Genomic DNA, 20,654 nt, shown 5'->3' on the forward strand with positions numbered 1-20,654 from the left:
TTCATATTATGCAATAGTTACGAGTAGTTCTATATGCATACTTTTCATATTCAAAACCAATTTCACAATATGGGGTTGAGGTCATAACCATTTCAAAAGTCACAAGTTTCAGGAAATCACAATCCCTTTGTTTATTTACCATACCCATGCACCCACAATTTTAAAAACCATAATTAAAACATGAATAATCATATGTAAACTATGGGAACCCTTATTCAATCAACAACCATTCAAAACCCTCAACCCTTATTTCAAAACCAACATCAATATCTCATGAACAACCCTTTAAATCATATGATTTTAAAAAATTAGCAATTAGGAAAGAGTAACATACCTGACATGCCCAAGTTTATAGAGAGAATTCCATCCTTGAGCCCATGGATGACCTACTTCTTAGAAACCCTAAGTATGACTACTTGAGAAACCTGAGAGAGTTTTTGGAAGTGTTTGAGTGTGTTATGAATAAAATATAACCCCTCTTGAGTGTCTTAAGAAAAAGGGGGGTTTAATTGGGTAAGGAGGAAATTATCAAAAGTGCCCTCAATTTCAAACTAAAATTAAGTCATTAGTGACTATGGATCACTATACGACTCGTAACCACTACTTATGACTCATCACCACGAGTTGTAACTAAGATAGTATCAGGGCACCCACATATTATTGACCCTATGACTCAAATGATACAACTCGTAGTGGGACCATATGACTCGTAGGGTCTAGTCGTAGTCAACACAGAACCTATTTGGGGTAAACACTAGACATCCTATGATTTGTAACCAATAACTCATAATGAGTCCTTACAACTCTTAGTAAGACACTCGAACTCAGAGGAGAACTTAGTCATACACTTATTGATTTGGTTATGAGTAGGTCCCTAGGACCCGTCAAGACTCCCTATGACTCGTAGTGGAAATCATAGTCAGGACAATAAAGATAAAATTACAAAAATTTTCAAGGACCAAGAACCTAGGGTGTTACATACTATCCCTTAGGATCATTATTCCTCGAATGATAGGACAAGGCATTTATTAGCACGATATGAATCTAAAAACCCCCCACACTTATCTCTAATAAAGACAAAAAATAAAGCTACCAAGGAAATCATAATTTGCTTTAACAAAGTTAGAAAACAAAGATGTTAAGAAATACACATACCTCAAGCACAATTTTCCAAAGTGGGGAACAAGAATGGATACTTGGTCTTCATGTCTTCCTCAACTTCCTAAGTAGTTTCCTCGACATTTTAGTTCCTCCAAAGAACCTTTACCGAAGCAACATCCTTGGCCCTCCTTTTTCAAAGGAACGACCATCGAAGGATCCCCCACGTAATTTCTCAACATCGAAAGGTGAAACATTGGATTAATGGAGCTCAATCTAGAAGGCAACTCCAATTCATATGCAACATTACCAACCCTCTTCAAAACCAAGTATAGACCAACATAGTAGGGATTGACTCCCTTTATGGGAGACACCTTCAAGAACACCGCATCACTCCCTTTATGGGAGACACCTTCAAGAACACCCAATCACCAATACTGATCTCTAACTCTTTTTGCCTCACATCTGCGTAGGAATTTTGGTGACTTTGTGAAAATTAAAGTCTATTCTAAATCAGCTTCACCTTCTTTATATCTTGGTGAAACAAATCAGGGCCAAATAACTTTTTTTTGCCAACCTCAAACCACCCAATAGGAGACCTACACTTCCTACTATATAAGGCATCAAACAAAGTGATACTAATGCTAGAGTGATAGCTGTTGTTGTAGGCAAATGCTATGAGAGGCAAGTGTTCAACCCAACTTCCACCAAAATAAAATACACAAGCTCGAAGAATATCTTCCAAGGCCTGAATGGTCCTTTTCACTTGCCCATCTGTGGGTGAAAAATGGTACTAAGGTTTACCTTAGTCACTAAACCTTATTGGAATGACCTCCAAAAGTGAGATGAGAACTGGGTACCTCAATCAGATAGGATGGAAATAGGAGAACCATGCAACCTCACGATCTCCTCAATGAATAACTTGGCATAATCCGCAAACAAGAAATTAGTCCTCACTGGCAAAAAGTATGCAAACTTAGCCATCTTATCCATGATGATCCAAATTGAATCAAACTACTGGCGAGACCGCAGAAGATCGACAATAAAATCCATTTTAATCATTTTCCATTTCCATATTGGCAGCTTAATCTCTTGATTTAACCCACCGAGCCTCAAGTGGTCCACCTTCACTTGCTGACACACCATGCACTTAGCCATAAAATTGGCCACATCCCGCTTCATATTATTCGACCAATAAATCTCCTTAAGATCAAATATATTTTCATCGAACCAGGATAAACCATATAGCGCGACTCATGAGCTTTGGCTAAAATTCTTTCTCGCAACCCATCAATATTGAGAACATATTATTTGCCTTGGTATCTTAAGATACCATCACCACCGATCTCGAAAACCATCACCTTCTGCCTACCCAGATCATTCTTGATTTGCATTAAGATAGGGTCCAACACTTGCTTCTCTTTTATCTCAACAACTGTCTAAAAGCATAAGCAACCACCTTGTCATATTGCATCAACACACAACCCAATCCTACTTGGGATGTGTTACAATAGACAACAAAACCCTCAGTGGCTTCAGGTAGAGTCAAGATTGGAGTCAAAGTTAACTTATTTTTCAACTTCTCAAAACTACCCTCACAAGCATCAGACCAAAAGAACTTCACCTTCTTCTGAGTCAACCAGTCAATAGGGTAGAAATAGAAGAAAATCTTTTCATAAACCTTCTATAATAACCAGCTAATCCAAGAAGCTCCAAATGTCGGTTGGAGTCATGGGTCTAGTCCACTTCTTAACCACCGCAACCATTCATGGATTTACCATGATCCCTTCATTACAAACAGCATGTCCCAAATAAGTCACAACATTCAACCTCACACTTTGATAATTTAACATACAAACACTAATTCTTTAGGGTCTGCAATATAAGAAAGAGGTGATCAACATGATCTACTTCACTATTAGACTACACCAATATATCATCAATAAAGATAATGACAAACAAGTCCAGAAATTGATGAAAAACCCAATTCATAAGATCTATAAATATTATCGAGGTATTAGTCAATCCAAATGACATCACCAAAAACTCAAAATTATTGTATCGGGTTTGGAAAGCAGTCTTAGGTATATCTGCCTCCCTAATCTTCAACTGATAGTACCCATACCAAAGATAAATCTTAGAAAAATACGTAATACCCTGAAGATGATCAAAGTGATCATCAATCCTCGAAAGTGGATACTAATTCTTCACAGCCACCTTATTCAATTGGAGGTAATCAATAAACATCTGAAGTGAACCATTCTTATTATACACGAAGAGAAAAGAAGCAACCCATGGAGACATACTATGGTGGATAAAACTCTTATCCAAAAGATCTTTTAACTTCTCTTTGAGTTTCTTTAACTCTGTTTGAGCCATTTTATAGGGTGGAATAGAAATAGGATGAGTGTCCAAAAGAAGAACAATCCCAAAATAAATTTCCCTATCGGGTGGAATACCGAGAAGATCATCAAGGAAAATTTTAGGAAATTCACAGACCTCAGTGATAGTTAGCAATGAAGGGCCTTCGGATCTAGAATCCTCAAAATGCAATAAGTGATAGAGGCACCCTTTAGAACCTAATTTTGGACCCCTCCCATTTAATTATTGGGTCACTTAGGAAATGGAAATTAACCCTTTGAGTCCAAAAATCAAGAGATGCATAGCACGAATACAAGCAATCTATCCCCAAATAACATCAAAGTCTACTATGTTCAACTCTATCAGTCCAGTAAGGTCTCCATCCCATAGACTGATATCACACAACCCCTATAGACTCTTCTAGCCAAAATAAAGTCACCTACCAAGGTGGACATAGAAAAAGGGTTTGGAATACACTCAGCGTCAAAACCAAAGTGGATAGACACATAAAGGGTCATAAAAGAGAGGGTAAACCAAGGGTCAAGTAGACAATATACATCATAAGAGAAAAGTTTAAGCGTACTAGTAACAATATCAAAGGATGCCACAAAATCTTGGCAAGCGTCAAGACCGTATAGACGATTCTGACTAATGCTGGAGACAGGGGCAGAAGTAGCACCCTTTGGTGTAGAAGCTGATAATGTAGCAACAGGAATCTTATTTTTCCCAGAAGTAGCTCTATAAGGACAATCCCTCTACATATGGTCAATCTGCCCACACTTAAAATAATTGTTCCTCGCTACTTCATAAACACCATGGTGCAACTAACTAAAGAATCTACAAAGAGGATATGATAGAGCTGACTAATCTCTCACTAGCCTGAGGCTGCGCTCTTGGCGCTCTAAACCTACTATCATACTGAGAATGATGATCACCTGATGGCTTTTAATAAGGATCCCTAGACATAGAGTAGGAACCTAAATTGCCCACTTCTTCTTAGACCATTTCCCACCATCTCTACCACTTTGCTACTGAACCCTACCCTAATTTGAATATCAAAAACTCTTACTCTGCCTTTCACTTATCTCTGCTTGCTTTTTCTTTTCCATTTCCACTTATTACATATACACCACAAGTCTAGGGATGTCCATATCTTTGTTCAACAAGGTAGACTTGCTCTCTAAGATAAACTTATAGGACAACCCAAAAGAGAACTTCCTCATTCTAGCCCTCATGCTAGACACCAACTTAAGAGCATAATGCGATAGTTGATAAAGCTTCAAGGAGTACTCTTTTATTATCATCATGCCTAGCTTTAAATTCATGAATTTCTCAGTCTTTGCCACCTTCAACTCATGAGGAACTAAGCAATCAAGAAAAGAAATAGAGAAGTCATCCCACAAAGCAGACTCAGTATCATCGCCCCTAAGCTGCTACCACTCTTCATACCATTATTATGCTATATCCTTTAACTAACAAGTAATGAATTCTACACTGTCCATATCTATAGTATACATCACATGAAAAATTTTTTCCATCTTATCAATGAAATTTTGAGGATCTTCCTCAGCTCTAGAGATATTGAAAATAGGAGGAATAAACCTCATAAATTGGCCAACTCCAATAGCCTCAGAGAATGGACCAAAAAAAGTAACTCACTCAGTCGAAGAGGCTACTAACTGGGTAAGCAAATTAATTGACTGGCGAAACTCAGCAATAAAGACATCAGCTTAAGGTGCCTAGGGAAGGATAAGAAGAATTGGTGGAGTTTTATCAGGACAATTAGAAGCCGCAACCCTAGACTGGGTCTGAACTCCTAGAGTAGGACGAGCTTAGTCCACATTGTCCTTAGATAGGACAAAAGAGTTTCCACGAGCATCAGATCTTCTGGGAGGCATGATCTAAAAAACAAATATATGAGAATTAGAGGATATTCAAGACCTTAGACTCTCTAGCTCAAAATAAAACAACAAGAAAAAAAACATTCCTAAATAACTCATAGCCTCTCCCTTATAAGTATGGTACTCTACACACACATAAAATAGACTCTACTTGACACGACTTTGTGAACACCTAATGACACCAAACCTAGGCTCTTATACCATATTTGTCATGACCTAAACCAAGGCCTGACCATGACGGGTATCTCAAGTCCCATATGGATCAGAGACCACCCCCTACACCTAACTAAGTAAACATAACATTCCTAATGTTGGATAAATTCCAAACATATAACAGTATGACATAAGGTAAGATTAAAAAATAAAAGATAAGTCTATGACTGATAACCAGTAACCGGTTCAAACAACTAACTAACATCGTCCAAGTCCACAGTAATCCAACAAAGCCTCTATGTAATGAAAACCAAAAGTAGTCTTGGTCTAGACATATCTCCGACTAGGAAAATAACAATAAAAATGATAATGATGATGATAATAAAAACTCCTAATTCTAATTTGTGCTAAGAACTGATGAAATGGCTAAGTCTTTCGATGTATGGAACCTCACCACTTCACCGCCATAAATAACAAACTGAGTTGATCCACCCAACTCTGTACAGGAAAATAGAGGTATCTTTGGTGCCTACATCGCTTTGGGCTACAACATTTGAAGATATTAAGTAGGGTGAACACTTGTATGTAATTTAGGGATAAGAATAACATAATGTGTGATTAATAGTTCAAAATCATTCAAAACCAATACACATAATCAAATGAATATACATAAATATCACATGCCGATATAGGGAGCAGGGCTTAGAAAGTGCTTAATACTTTATCCTAGATTATGTATCTCAACTGTCAAATCATAAGAAGGCACCCATGGTCTATATAGGCCTATCTCTCCCATAGCTTGTAGGGCCCCTATGGTGTGGCCACACAAATCAGAGGGTATACATATTCACTATAGGGGACTCTAACCTCTTGGCACATCAAGGTGACACAAACACTAAATCGTGTAATATAATATGAGAGACTTGAATCTCCCAATCATGGGATAGTAATAGGGGGGGCTAAAACCACCTAGTCATATAAACCCCCTAATGAGTGGTGAATTTACCACTCGTTCGCACTTATTTTTTGTGTATATTACCTTGGTTTGAATGAATAAATAAGAAAACATCTATGGTTAGATGCACTAATATTTACTCTTGATAGGCATAAAATTAAGAAGACCAAAAAATGTGAATTGGAGCTAAAAATAATAGAAAGAGGGTAAGGAAGAGTTCATCTAAAGACCTGGACTACATTAGCCTCGATAATCGCAACCTAAATCATCTATCCACGGTCACGGTTAGTCAAGACGGTCAGAGCAATAAAATCATAGCATAAAATTATAGTTGCAAGGTCAAGGTTGCAAATAGATATCTGTGATCACAGTTAAGCGAGAATAGGCCCAAGGGCAGATCTGTAAAGGCACTTAGACACATCCCAAGTCATATTTAAGTAAAAAAAACCTTCCTTTTTAGGGTATATTAGCTCATAAAATATCTTAGATTTAAGACTTAAAACACTAATCTTGGGCAAGGGTGTAATAATTTTGAAGGATCAATTTCTTAGTTTTTTGTTGAAGAATGGATGCTTTGAATGACCCATATGGTATATTTATATTTACTTTCTTCATGAGTAGCTAAATAATTTAGTGTTGGTATTATGTTGAATTAGTGTGTGATTGTGTATGGATATTGTTGTGTTTGCATGGATTTTAGTTGTTGAGTATGGATTTCTCTATTGTTTGAGCTTATGAGTTAGGATTTGATGGGTGAAAACATCAAATTTCCAAATGGGTTTGATGGGTGAAAGCTCTAAGCTCTAGAAATCCTTTGTCATCCTTAGAAAAGGGACTTAGATAAATATTAGGTAACCCATAACATCCTTTAAATAGGATTCTCGGGGGACAAGGCAATGGTGAACAACTAAGCCTATGGGTTACAACCCTTTGCAATCTTAGAAATAAGGGTTTAGTGATTGTAATTCATGTCAAGAGAATCATCCTAGAAATATGGATGCTTGGTCGAGGTTTTAGGTGGTTATATAAACTCCACACTTGTTAGGTGCTCAAAAAAGCCAATGAGTGAAATTATTGGGGTTCTATAAAAAGATTGACCTCAATGACCTTCGACTTACCCTATCTACTAATTAACAACTAAATCCCATACAAAACCAACACTATCCCACACGCTTTGCATCTAAGGTTACATAATCCCAACATTTCTTCAAACCTTGAAATTCAAATCAAAGATATCGTTTACTACTTACTTGCTAAAGGTAATAATAAAAAGGGTTCTCAAACAAATTCCTCCATTTAATTATACATGTCTTTGTTTTAGCATTCCGGATGACCTTATAGTAATTGGAATATCCATAGGTCTGAAGTCTATAGCATTCACTTCTCGAGATTCGACCCTGATTTACATTGGGTTACTTGACAACAATTTCCTCACCCTTCAATCATGGGAGTGGGTTGAGTGTTATCAAAATAATGTCATTTCTGGGGAGTGAAGTGTAGATTCAGCTTGTGTAGTGTTATTTTTACATTGGAGCATCCGGAGTGTCACACTTTATTTTTCCTACTATTTTTTAATCTTTTATAGGTAATTCTAGCATAACCAAAACCATGAGTGAAGGCCATAATCATGTGGAACCATCCAATGATACTTGGGGAAAAAGTAACTTAAATGATGGGTATCATACGGATAAAACTCATACCCCACCACACCTTGGGAATGGGACTTTTCATGTGTCTAGTGTCATGTTTTATGTGTTGCAAGTAAAGGGGCTATATCGAGGTCAAGCACATGAAGACCCATATGTTCACTTAAGGAAATTTTTGGAGGTGTGCACACCATTTAACATTCCATGCACCACTCAAGAGTCCTTTCGGCTTTATCTATTCCCATTCCCACTAACGGGTGAAGCATTGTTGTGGTTCTTCTCACTCCCTATGAACTCAATCACTTTATGGCATGAACTCACAAGGATTTTCTTAGACCAATACTCCCATCCCTCCAAGGTCTATCAACCAAGAGATAAAATTATGAATTTTAGACAAAGTAGCAGGGAACCATTTCATGAAGTGAGAGAGAGATTTCATCAAAAATTAGCCCAATGCCCAAACCATAAGATTCTAGGGAAGACACTTCTTCAAATATTCTATCGGGCACTTGAGGCTTTCAACCAAATGGTGGTAAATAATCCAGAGGAAGGGTCTTTTTTAAAATTGCATTTATATATGTCTATGAAAATGTTGAGAAAGGTAACTAATCAAAATCAGGAATGGCATACCCGAGATTACAACATCTCTACTAGCTCTTCACTCAAGCCCATAGTTAGCAAAGATTAATAAAAGCAGGGTAAAAAGCAAAAGAAAACCTTGGCAAAGATATTGACTCAACTTGAGCTCCCAAAAAATAATGTCATGGGTGCTCCATCAAAAGCCCATGGCAAGGATGACAAAGAAATTTGGTATTTAGAAAACCCCTTGGAGGGTTCCCACCCGACTTACCGTAGGCAAGGTGCAAATCAAGGTTGGATAAATCGAGTTGGTAGTCAAGTTTGGAGAGAATGGGAGCATGAAGATTTCTATTTCACACCTTATCATGATTGGGATTCTAATAAAGAGTCAAGCTTTATTGACGATGATAGAGGTAGAACGGATGATCTCCTTACAAAAATTTTGAACAAAGTTGAGGGAACGGACAAAATGGTTTGTGAATTAAAAGAGGACTTTATTTCACTATCTTGAAAAGTGGTCTCCCATTCGTTATCTATTAAAGAATTAGAAAATCAAATGGGTCTAGTCATCGCACATCTAAATATTGAACCTAAGGTAAAATCCACTATTGGCACAATCGCCAACATCTAAAATAATGATCAAATCTTGCCAATTTATGTAGAGGGTAAAAATATAAAGGAAGAGTGCATGACAGAGGACTTAGGTGGAAAATTGCCCAACGCCCGATCAAAAGAAAGGTTTTCCCAAAGTCTAATTGACAAAGAGAAAAAATAGGTGGAAAGCATTATTAGTCAGTTAATTGATGAGGGAGAGTTTGATAAGTGGGGTCCTGTGGACAGGACCCTCCTTGATAAATTAATACATGCCAATGTCGTGCCATGATGATAACTAAGGTATTGTGTGGGAGGCAACCAACAAATGCCACGAGGATGGCTCTATCTTTTTTATTATATTTTTATAGTTTTGATGACTAGTTTTCATATATGAATAACTCATTCATGTGTGACACTTTGGAGAGCTTTTCATAAGCATAGAAAGAAATAAGTGTGCATAATTTGAGGTGAAAAGCCAATCAAAGAAGTAATAATCTTCAAGTGAGAAAAAATGCTAATAAGGGAAAAGTAGGGGAGCATACATTCCCTTCATTATCATGACTGCGTCCCCAGGTTCAATCTCAGCTACCTATCTATCCACGATTACAATCAGTCAGCTGCGATCACGAGAACAAAAGCTAGTTGATTCATCAACTATCTTTCTTATTTCCTTGTACTATCACTCATGTTTTTGCATGCAGGAATGGTCTAATCTCAAGATAATTGGTGATGGTGTAAAGTATCAAAAGAATAGCGACCTTTGATGGAGTTTCAGGGAGCACCCTTATCTCTTTGTTAGCTTTGATTATTCATGCAGTAGGGACACTGCAACTTTTTTTGTTGGGAGTGTTTCCTTATTAATTTCATTTGGGCTTTTACTATTTATATTTTTGTACACTTTTCTATTCTTTTGGACAATTCTTATCATAATCCTTATTTGGGTTGAAATATTCGGGCACTATAATGGTGTTCACATTTGCATGGATTAACTATTTGTTCTGAGTAGCTATTTCAGCCTAAATTTCATTAGACAAGATTTTCCTTCGTGATTGGGTTTCCAACCATAGGTCCATGGGAAGTCTGAGTACCTGTGGCATCACGACCTTAGAATGCAAGGAAAGTCTGAGTACCTATAGCATTACTAATTTGGGTTGCATTAAGATCCATTGGTTTAGTCGGAGTAACCATATGGTGGTTCGCCCATACTATGAACTTCGATATAAGATGATAACTTTGATGGTTTACATGATTAGCAAATCATACGTAGTGCAGATGCAAAAGCAAAAAACCCCCTCTATCTAAAAATTTCAAAATATTCAAAGGCATGATGCGAGCAACTTTGTGATGAAATTTTTCCCTCTTCCTATGACTCCAAAAGTTGAGTTCTCCATCTTTTTCTTGAGTGGGTATAACAATTGAATCCTCTAGATGACATTCATATGCCATATGTGTGAGGGTAATTGTCTCCATCTCATGTGTACTTGTATTATCTAGAACTTGTCCCTTTGTCTTTCAAAGATAATGTTTGACTGTTCTTTGTTGGTAAAATTATCATAGGCCATCTGGTGATTTTGAAAGTCCACTTTAGCCTAAAGAGACTTCTAATACATAAGAGTTATCCCTATTAACCCTCTTCGATCCTTTGGACCTTTCTTTGGCAAACATATTACAAGTTGTGAACCGTTTATTCATCTGCTCTTGAACCCTATCCTCTTTGAACTTGAGAATACAAATTAAGGCTAAAATCATAAGTTAGGGGTGGTGGAATGAGAAAAAAGTATATCTAGGCCATGAAGTCTTTAGAAGGTCCCTACAATCTTGAGAAACTAAAGTCTTTTGGGTTTTAATAAAGAAATGATCCCATAAAGGAAAGGAAGGTTGTATCTCTATATTTAAAAAAAAAAAAAGGGTTGTTAAAGAAGAGAAAGAGGAAAGTGGGAAATCCTAGGCAAAGTAAAGGTAGGCAAAGTAGTATAATAAAGAGAAGTGGCCAATAGGTGAACCATGATTAGAGTAAGATGCAGAAGTTCAAGGAGGATGTAACCTTGGGTTCCTAAGTTGATCTCCTACCCTACCCTAAACCTACATTACAAGCTCAATAAGCCTTTTGTGATTCCCAACTAAGTATAGTCATTGTAGTGGTGATTGAAAATAGGGGAAAGCCTATGGCATGGTACTTGTTAACATGGAGAATTCCTTGAAAGAGTGAGTGGTGAACTTAAAATTCCTTGTTTCATAATTAGTAACTAGGTGTGTGAAATGTTTCTTTCTCGTGAGGAGTTATGCGAGCTAGTTGAGGTAGGTAATTTTGTCATCTCTCGCGCAATGAAGTAAATAAGGGTATGTGATGCAAGTCATTTTTAGAGTTTTAGTAATTGTTACATGGTTGATCACCAAGTCTATTACATTCTTTGCTATTCTACTTTATAATAAGGAGGGTGGTTAGAAACTTATTTGCCCATGTGTGAAATGCTTTTAGTGGTGGCAATCAAGCTTGAGTTTTCATGATCATTGAAGTGATAGTAAGAGGGCATACATATGAAATTGTCTTATAATAAGTGGTAGCATTGCTTGAGGACAAGCAAGATCTTAAGTTGGGGGTGTTGATGAGTGGAGAGTTTATCACTCATTCGCACTCATTTTTCGTGCACATTACCTTGTTTTAAATGAATAAATGAGATAACATCTATGGGTAGACGCACTAATATGTACTCTTTGCAGGGATAAAGTTGAGAAGACCAAAAGATACGGATTAGAGCCGAAAATGATAGAAGGGGGGTAAGGAAGAGTGAAACAGACGACCTGGACTACATCAACCTCAATTACCGCAACCACGATCCTCTATCCGTGGTCACGGTCAGTTAAGATGGTTAGAGTAATGTAATTGTAGCACAAAATAGCAGTCGTTAGGTCGCATCGTTAATTATGATTTCTAGTATTGGTCCTTCATGACCTCAACTTTTATGACTCAAATATAAAACCCTCATTAAATCCCAATTAAAACAAGTATCACACCTTCCCATTCATTGAACCATATTACATATTAAGGCATACATTATTGGTATCGTCATACCAACTACACTTTCAAAGTAACATTAATATGAAAAACCAATTACATTACTTAGGGGACTTCACAACCCCCTTAGTTCCATTATACATTATCTTAGGGAATTACACAACCACTTAAGGTTCAATTCAAAAACCATTACACTTCATTGACTTTTCACATTATGCAATAGTTCAAGAGTAGTTCTATATGCATACTTTTCATATTCAAAACCAATTTTACAATATAGGATTGTGGTCATAATCACTTCAAAAGTCACAAGTTTGGGGAAATCACAATCCCCTTGTTTATTTACCATGCCCATTCACCTATAAGTTTAAGAACCATAATTAAAACATGAATAATCATATGTAAGACATAGGAACAATTTTTCAATCAATAAACATTCAAAACCCTCAACCCTTACTTCAAAAACAACATCAATATCTCATTAACAACCCTTTAAATCATATGCTTTTATAAAATTAGCAATTAGGGAAAAGTAAAATTCCTAAAATCCCAAGTTTTTGGAGAGAATTCCACCCTTGAGCCCTTAGATAACCTACTTCTTGAAAATCCTAAGTATGGCTTCTTGAAAAATTTAAGAGAGTTTTTAGAAGTGTGTTGAGTAATTATGAATAAGAAATAACCCCTCTTAAGTGTCTTATGAATGTGGAGTTTTAATTGGGTAAGGAGGAAATTGTCCAAAGTGCCCTTAATTTAAAACTAAAATTTAGTCGTTAGTGATTATGGGTCATTATACGACTAATAACCAAACCTTACAACTCTTCACCATGAGTCATAACCAAGTCAATGTCAGGTCACCCATACATTGTTGACTCTATGACTCAACTGGTACAACTCATAATAGGACCATATGACTCATAGGATCCATTCATAGTTAACACAGAACCCATTTGGGGTAAACACTAGACATTGTATGATTTGCACCCAATGACTCATAATGAGTACTTACGACTCTTAGTGAGCTACTCATAATTAAAGATGAACTTAGTCATACACTTACTTATTTAGTTATGATTGGGTCCTTAGGACCCGTCAAGACTCCCTATAACTCGTAGTGAAAGTCGTAGTCAGGACAGTGAGGATAAAATTTTAGAAATTTTCATAGACCAAAAACTTGGGTGTTATAATGTCTTATGGTCATGGTTATTAAGTAGGGAGAAGAGAGAAATGTCTAAAGTGCCCTCAACTTAAAAGCTGTAAAATTATCAACAGCAACTATGAGTCACACTATGACTCATAATGACACATTACAACTCTTCACCATAAGTTATATCCAAAATAGTATCATTAGGCACATATATTGTTGACCCTATGATTACATCATATTACTCTTTAAGGGACCTCTACAACTCATAGGTTCCTAGTCGTCTCTAGGATAGCAACACTTTGAAAACATACTATTTTGGCTACGGTTGGGACATTACGACCCATAATGAGTCCATACTATTCATTGGGATCCACTCGTACTTAGAACAAAATACTTGGCCACACACACTGTCATGCTACGAATTTGGTCCAATGACTTGTCAAGACTTCCTACCTCGTAAGGGGAGTCGTAGTTTGGATAGTGAGGATTAAATTTTAGAAATTTCCAAGGCCAAAAATTTGAGGTGTTACACATAAGTTCCTTGTCTACCAAGTAGCTGGGTAAGCATCTTGAATACAAACCCATTTGAGAGGTTAACCCATCTGAGAGAGTTTCTTTGAGATAAGGGTAACCTACTAGAAAGGGTAACCCACTAGAGAGGGTGACCTATCTAAGAGGGTTTCTTTGATATAAGGGTAACCCACTAGAAAAAGTAACCTACTAGAGAGGGTAACTTTCTTACACATGTCATCTAATTTCATCTTTCAGGATGACTTGGATGGTGTCGCTGACAAGCTCGCATATCCTTCTTTCATTCACCCGTAGACGTCGTGCTTCTTCCTGAGGCATTCATGGCCTTCCAAGATTCTCTTCATCGATCTAGTAAAGTAAATATTTCTGTTAGATATATCTTTCCATACGTATAGAGGAGCTTTTAGAGGTATGCTTTTAATGGATTGATGACTTCACCTCTCGTGAATTTGTATGATGGTTAAGATTTTTTTTATGCTCGACAGACTTTATCCAAGTGGGGATAATCATTGGTGTAGTTCTACTTTACCTGTTCCTTCAGCCAAATATCTTTTGGAATGCATCTATTCTACTAGAAAATAAAGCATTGTGTGTCATAGTATTCATCTTCCAAGGAGATTATTAAGATGGTAAATTTCCAAAGAAGTGAAATTTCTAGATTAGCTTAGATGTCACGACATGTAATTCCTACTAGGAGATATAGTATGAATACCTTTGTATCATAGAAATCCTTGAAGCATCAAATCTAGTATTGTCGTGGCTTAAACCACTGCATAAATCTCTTTAGAGCTAGTTGGATTTGATTAAAATACCTAAAGGCAACAGACTTTAACTCCATGAGGATGTAGTACTAGCAGCATAGGTACCAGAATATCCATAGAAGTTCTTGCAAAAAGTCATTGGCTGGTGCAATGAACACATGATAAAAAGGGTATTCAGGGTGCACTCCGGATAGCTTCAGGATGGATTCGCTATATTTCTGAATACTTGAAGCTCATATAAATTTCTTATTTCTCGGAGTATGGATGGATCGAAGGGATATACAGAACAGATCTAGAGGGCAGTCTACTCTTCTGGAATATGGAATTCCTAATATGTGAGCATGAGAATCTGACTAGCCAGCTTATTATCTTCTTATCTTATATTGGATATTAGGTAGATATCATCTTAATAAGTGTCACTTGATTATTCATATACATTAATAGAGAAGCAGGTGTCCTCTATCTATTCTTCTATAAGTAATAAGACTTATTCAAGGTCGTTCTTTTTTCTTAGATAAATGCCTATGTAATTGGTTTTTCCTTCAAAGAGGTGGACTGACTCCTATGACTTGTTAGATTAATGATAGTTTCTTGCAAAGTGGCCAGGATTTTTGCATATGAAATAAACATTATTCTTCTTTCTATATTTTGTTGGTCTTCTTTATCTGAAGTAATTAGCTCACCGAACCACCTTTATCCTATCTTTAGGAGGCCTAGGCAACTTAAACCTCCTAAACTATAACTAACTCTTTGATCTCACCTTTTTTCTTAATCAAGGGTAGTTGGGTATGGTAACAAGATCATTCCTACTACAAGCTCAATTGAGGGTTGGATTATTTCCCAGGACCTGCTTTAATAGAGATCTCTTTGTGCATATGTTGTCCATATCTTGGATGATGACCTTCCTGATGCAACCTAACTATGGGATGGCTATGTATTTGAACTTCTCCTTCATAATCATCATTGTGTCGCCTACTACTATCTTTGCCAGTAATGACACAAAGGCTTGGTTTAAGTTAGGATCTCTGCCTAGCTCAAAATAGATCTTCGCCATTGTTTTAAAGTGGATATTGATGATGTTTCTATCAACGATTGGTACTTCATCTCAAAGAGCTATCATCAAAGCTTTTCCTGACTCTAGCATGTGTCTCTGCAGAAGACTTCTTGTAATATCCTGATGTTGAAGGCAAAGTCTTGGGATATGAGATAAGTGTTCTTATCAACAATGTCAAGTGCATTCCTCCAGCCTCTGAGGATTCTAGAGAATTTGGATGTAAACTTTGAGAGTATCATGTATTTCTTATGTTCAGCCAGATTCTTCATTGCCATCCAAGTATAGAAGTCCTGGATCCTTTGAGGCAAAGATAAAATCTTGATGTCGTCGAGAGTGGAGGTATGGAATTTGGTTCCTATGGTTTTTGTTGTCGTTGCACCTAGATCTATAATTCTTTTAAGATTGGATCATTTGTCATCCCATCTTGGTCATCGACAACTTCAGAGACCTTTGGTTTCTTGGAGTGGTTCACGTAAATAGGCAAATAGTCTTTTTTTGGAGACTCAATTAAGGATTTAGGAGAGTCCTCAACGTATTCTTGCAAATTGATAGGCTCTTCATTCTCTTCTATGTACCCATTAGGTGGAAAGTTATCTTTGATATCAAAGTAGTCATTTAAAGGGTTTATATCAAACAAACATCTTTTTCTCATAGCAGGATTAATGGGATCCGTGTCCTAGATATCTCCCTTATATTTTAGATATTCTTCTATTGGATCAAGATCTTTTATCACTTTTAGATCTGGAATTAAGTCTTCATTGATGTTCAAGCCATAAAAATTTGGGACTAATTGATTTGAGTCATCCACCTATGATTGAGAAGGTCATTATTCAGCAAGGAGTTCCACTCTTTATTTTGATATGGCATTTCTGGTTTATGGATTATTAAATTGTTCTCTGGGAAGGTGATGTCTTAGACTGAGATTGTCATGGTCCTTCTATCTATTCAGATTCCATCTTTCTCTTAGACTGTATCTGAGTTGCATTGACTTTTCTTTTGGCAGCAATAGAATTTTTCTTTTACCATACAAGCTTAGAAATTTCAAACTCTTATTTGTTTTGAGACTCTTGAGAGGATTACATGGGTATATGGGAGCTTTAAGGATTAGTGGGAAAGATGTGGCTCATTTTTTATGGAGAGTGTATTTGTGGTGACATAGGGAACAAGTTTTGCTTTGGTAGTGAGCAGTGGGTTCTCTGGGGCTAGAAGCTACCGTATTTCAGGTATTGGATGTGTTCTCATAGAGAAGCCATTTTCTTTTGTTTTGGTTGAAGAAATAAAATATTGAAGTGCCTGGCGTACATATATCATACTGCAAGTATTGGACTCTGAGTTCCAACTAGTAATTTAGTCTATCATGCTGAGTAGATGCTTGTTTTTCTCTTTTGGTCATTCCTTCAACTTTGCTTGCCAACTGAGATATGTATGTGAGTAACATTCTTTAGAGTCTAGTTGATGCTGGACAGCATCCTGTTCTAACATATGGCATTTTAAAATTTTCAATTGAGTGTTGCTTCTATGTCACTAAGGATTATCTTCTCTCCCATTGGTAGGATAACAATTTTAGCTGGTATTTTTTTAGTGTGCCTCAGGTTATCCTTTTCAAAGGTTATTTTTGGTGGAAAATCATCTGAGTGACTGGTGTCTGCGGGAGACATCATCAATATATTGGTTGCAGGATTATTTTTTGTTTGGGAGGTTTTATTTTGTAATAGAGTGGCTGAGGTGTTTCTTTGGCTCATGTAGCCTCCACAATTTGATTTTCGTGAATACTATCATGAGAAAAGACATTTGCGCCACATGACATAGCGGCTGTCATGATTGAAAAACTTGATCCAATCATGTTCGTCCATACAGCTGCCTAGGATCCAACATAGGATTTCTGGTTTGCCGACATATGGGAGGTTATCGAAAGGTTGGTACATATGGATGGATAAAGTCATTTTCGGAGGCTTATTTAGGTGTGAATGATCAAAACTGATTGTGATTGTGTTGTCACTTCTTTTGGAAAAGGTAAGTTTGTTGGACTAGAGAGGTTGAGGATGATCTCTCAACTTCTCATAATTATGACCTATGAGTCTTGTACTACCTTAACAAGTTCATCTCTAGGAATTTGTCTTGGGATTTGAGTACACTGAGTGGTTCCATTGGTGACATCTATGTTTAGGAACAAAGCATTTTTCCCACCCGAAAGGGATAGATCCATAGAGTGATTCTGGGCCCACCTAGTTACCTAGTAGTGGAGTGTTTCTTGTATGGCATCTCTGACCTACAAAACTTTAAGAATTTAGATTTGGACCGTCAATACCTCTATCAAATACAAATCAAAGAAGGACATATTATGATAAGGAAATATAGTAACAAAGACTCTCCTAACGTTCACTGTAATTTCTGAGGTTCCCAAATTGGCAAGTTGGTATTTGTTATATCTAGTATAAAGAAGGTAAACATGTGCCACTATAGGCTGGCATTTTCTTTTATGATATGTCAATGTGACCCTAACAGGACCAAAGTGAATATGGGTAGAGCCTTGGGTTTTTTACTATCGCTGAAAATCTTTCGCCATCTATAGAGTGATGAATTATTCCTCCTGAGTTGTAAGAATAGAATGCTAGTTGAGTTTTGACGCAACAATATATTCTTTAACTCTTTTTTGTCTTTGTTGTACCAAAGAACGAATCTACAGCCACGGGTTACATGTCTTCTTTGGAAAAGCAGAATAGGGGTTCAATAGAGGTAGATATGTTGTGGATATTTTCTGACTGGTGGTGACACATCTACTTCATATAGGTAGTCATATTTACATGAAAGAGTTTTTCTAAGGGTATTGACATATTTAATCTAGCTAGAGATTTACATGGACTAGACACACTTAAAGAAGACACACAAAGAACGAATATACATCCACAAGTTGCATACCTTCTTTGGAAAGGAAGAATAGGGGTTCAATAGAGGTAGATATGTTGTGGATATTTTTGTCCTAGTGGTAACACATCCACTTCGTATAGATAGTCATAATTACATGACAGAGTTTTTCTAAGGCTAGTTGACATATTTAATATAGCTAGAGATTACATAGACTAAACACACTTAAAACAGATGGTAGAAACTTTGAGTCAGACACATTTTTGTGTTTTCCTAGACTATAAAGACTCGATTATTTGTGCTAAAGATCTAAGAAAATGACTTAATAGAATATTTTTTCTAAAATCTAAAGAAAGGAACTACGACTCAATTATATACAAGACTCTGGATAAAATAACTAGAAAATACTGACTCTGATAAAGGCAATTTTATGACTCCAATATTTATAGGACTTTGGTAGTGATAACCAAAAAGTAAAAACTATAGATAGATCTAAGGCTAACAGCTAAGACAAAGTGAAGTAAAGACTAAAGTTGGCCCACATGTACAAACAGCAGATATTATGCAAACACTAGCTCTGATACCAAATAGACAGGGAGATAGCAGGGTATGGACTCTAATGGCAATATTAACTAGGTGATTCTAAATAGAGCTCCAAACTTTCCAACATAATAGGTAGTTTCATGACTATGTAGGTGACATGCCATACAAAATTGAAGCTCTTGTCGACACCATAGACCATAGCCTCTAACCTTTCCAACAAGATAGGTGATTTGACATCCATATAGGCAGCATTCCATATGAAATCAAAGTTTTTAATGAACACACAACATCCTTCCTATGACGGGGATACACATCCACTATCGGATGATTTGCCATAAATAAAGACTTTTTAACCCTCAATGGGATGGCTTGACTTTGCCAACCTTAGAATAGAGTAAATCATTAGTGTCCTTAGTACAAAAGTATTTTGTATATGACATAAACAGGTCTTAAGATAGCTCTCCCATGGCCTGTTTCCCTTAGGCATCCATGGAACAAAGGTATATTGTATTATACCTCAGATCTGCATGTTCTTTCAAAGATAAGAAATTAAATCAGAAAGCTATTGTGCAGACCAAGACAATTTCATTTCATAAACATGGAAAGGACTTAGAGATCTATGTTGAGTGGACACATCCATGTAAACTAACTTTAGAGTTCCATGTTGTAATCAAAACAAGTACTTACTAATGTATTTCCTTACCCTACTAGTCCAACCTAAAGGATTGAAGTTATAGTAGGGTAAGGAAACACTTCGGCAAGTACTTATTATGATTACAACATGGAACTCTAAAGTTAATTTCCAAGAATATGAAATGATGTAATCTTTTTCCATGTGATAAAATCTCTAAGTCCTTTCCATGAATATGAAATGACATTGGCTTGGTCTGCAGAATAGCTTTCTGATTTGATTTCTTATCTTTGAAATAACATACAAGTCTGAGGTTTAATGTAGTACACTTTGTTCTATGGATTCTTACAGGCAACAGGCTATGGGAGAGCTATCGTAAGACCAATTTATGTTATATATGGAACACTTTTAAACTAAGGAGACTAATGATTTACTATGTTATAAGACTGGCAAAGTTAAGTCATCCCATTGAGGGTTTCGATGTATGTATTTATTCTTAGCATTCCATCCTTTAGTAGATGTGTAACTCAATTGTAAGAAAGTTGTTGTATGTTAAAAAGCTTTAATTTAGTATGGTATGTCACCTATATGGACGTGAAATCATATATCATATTGGGAATGTTAGATACTGTGGTCTGTGGTGTCGACGAGAGCTTTGATTTTGTATGGCGTGCCGCCTACATGGTCATAAAATTGCCTATCATGTTTGAAAGTTTGGATCTCTATTGTGAATCACCTTGATAATATTGTCGGTAAAGTCTATGCCCTACTGTCTCCCTGTAAATCTCATTAGTTCTTAATTTCTTCTATTTTATTGTGTCA

This window comes from Capsicum annuum, chromosome 2, assembly GCF_002878395.1.
Source record: "Capsicum annuum cultivar UCD-10X-F1 chromosome 2, UCD10Xv1.1, whole genome shotgun sequence".
Classification (NCBI taxonomy): Eukaryota; Viridiplantae; Streptophyta; class Magnoliopsida; order Solanales; family Solanaceae; genus Capsicum; species Capsicum annuum.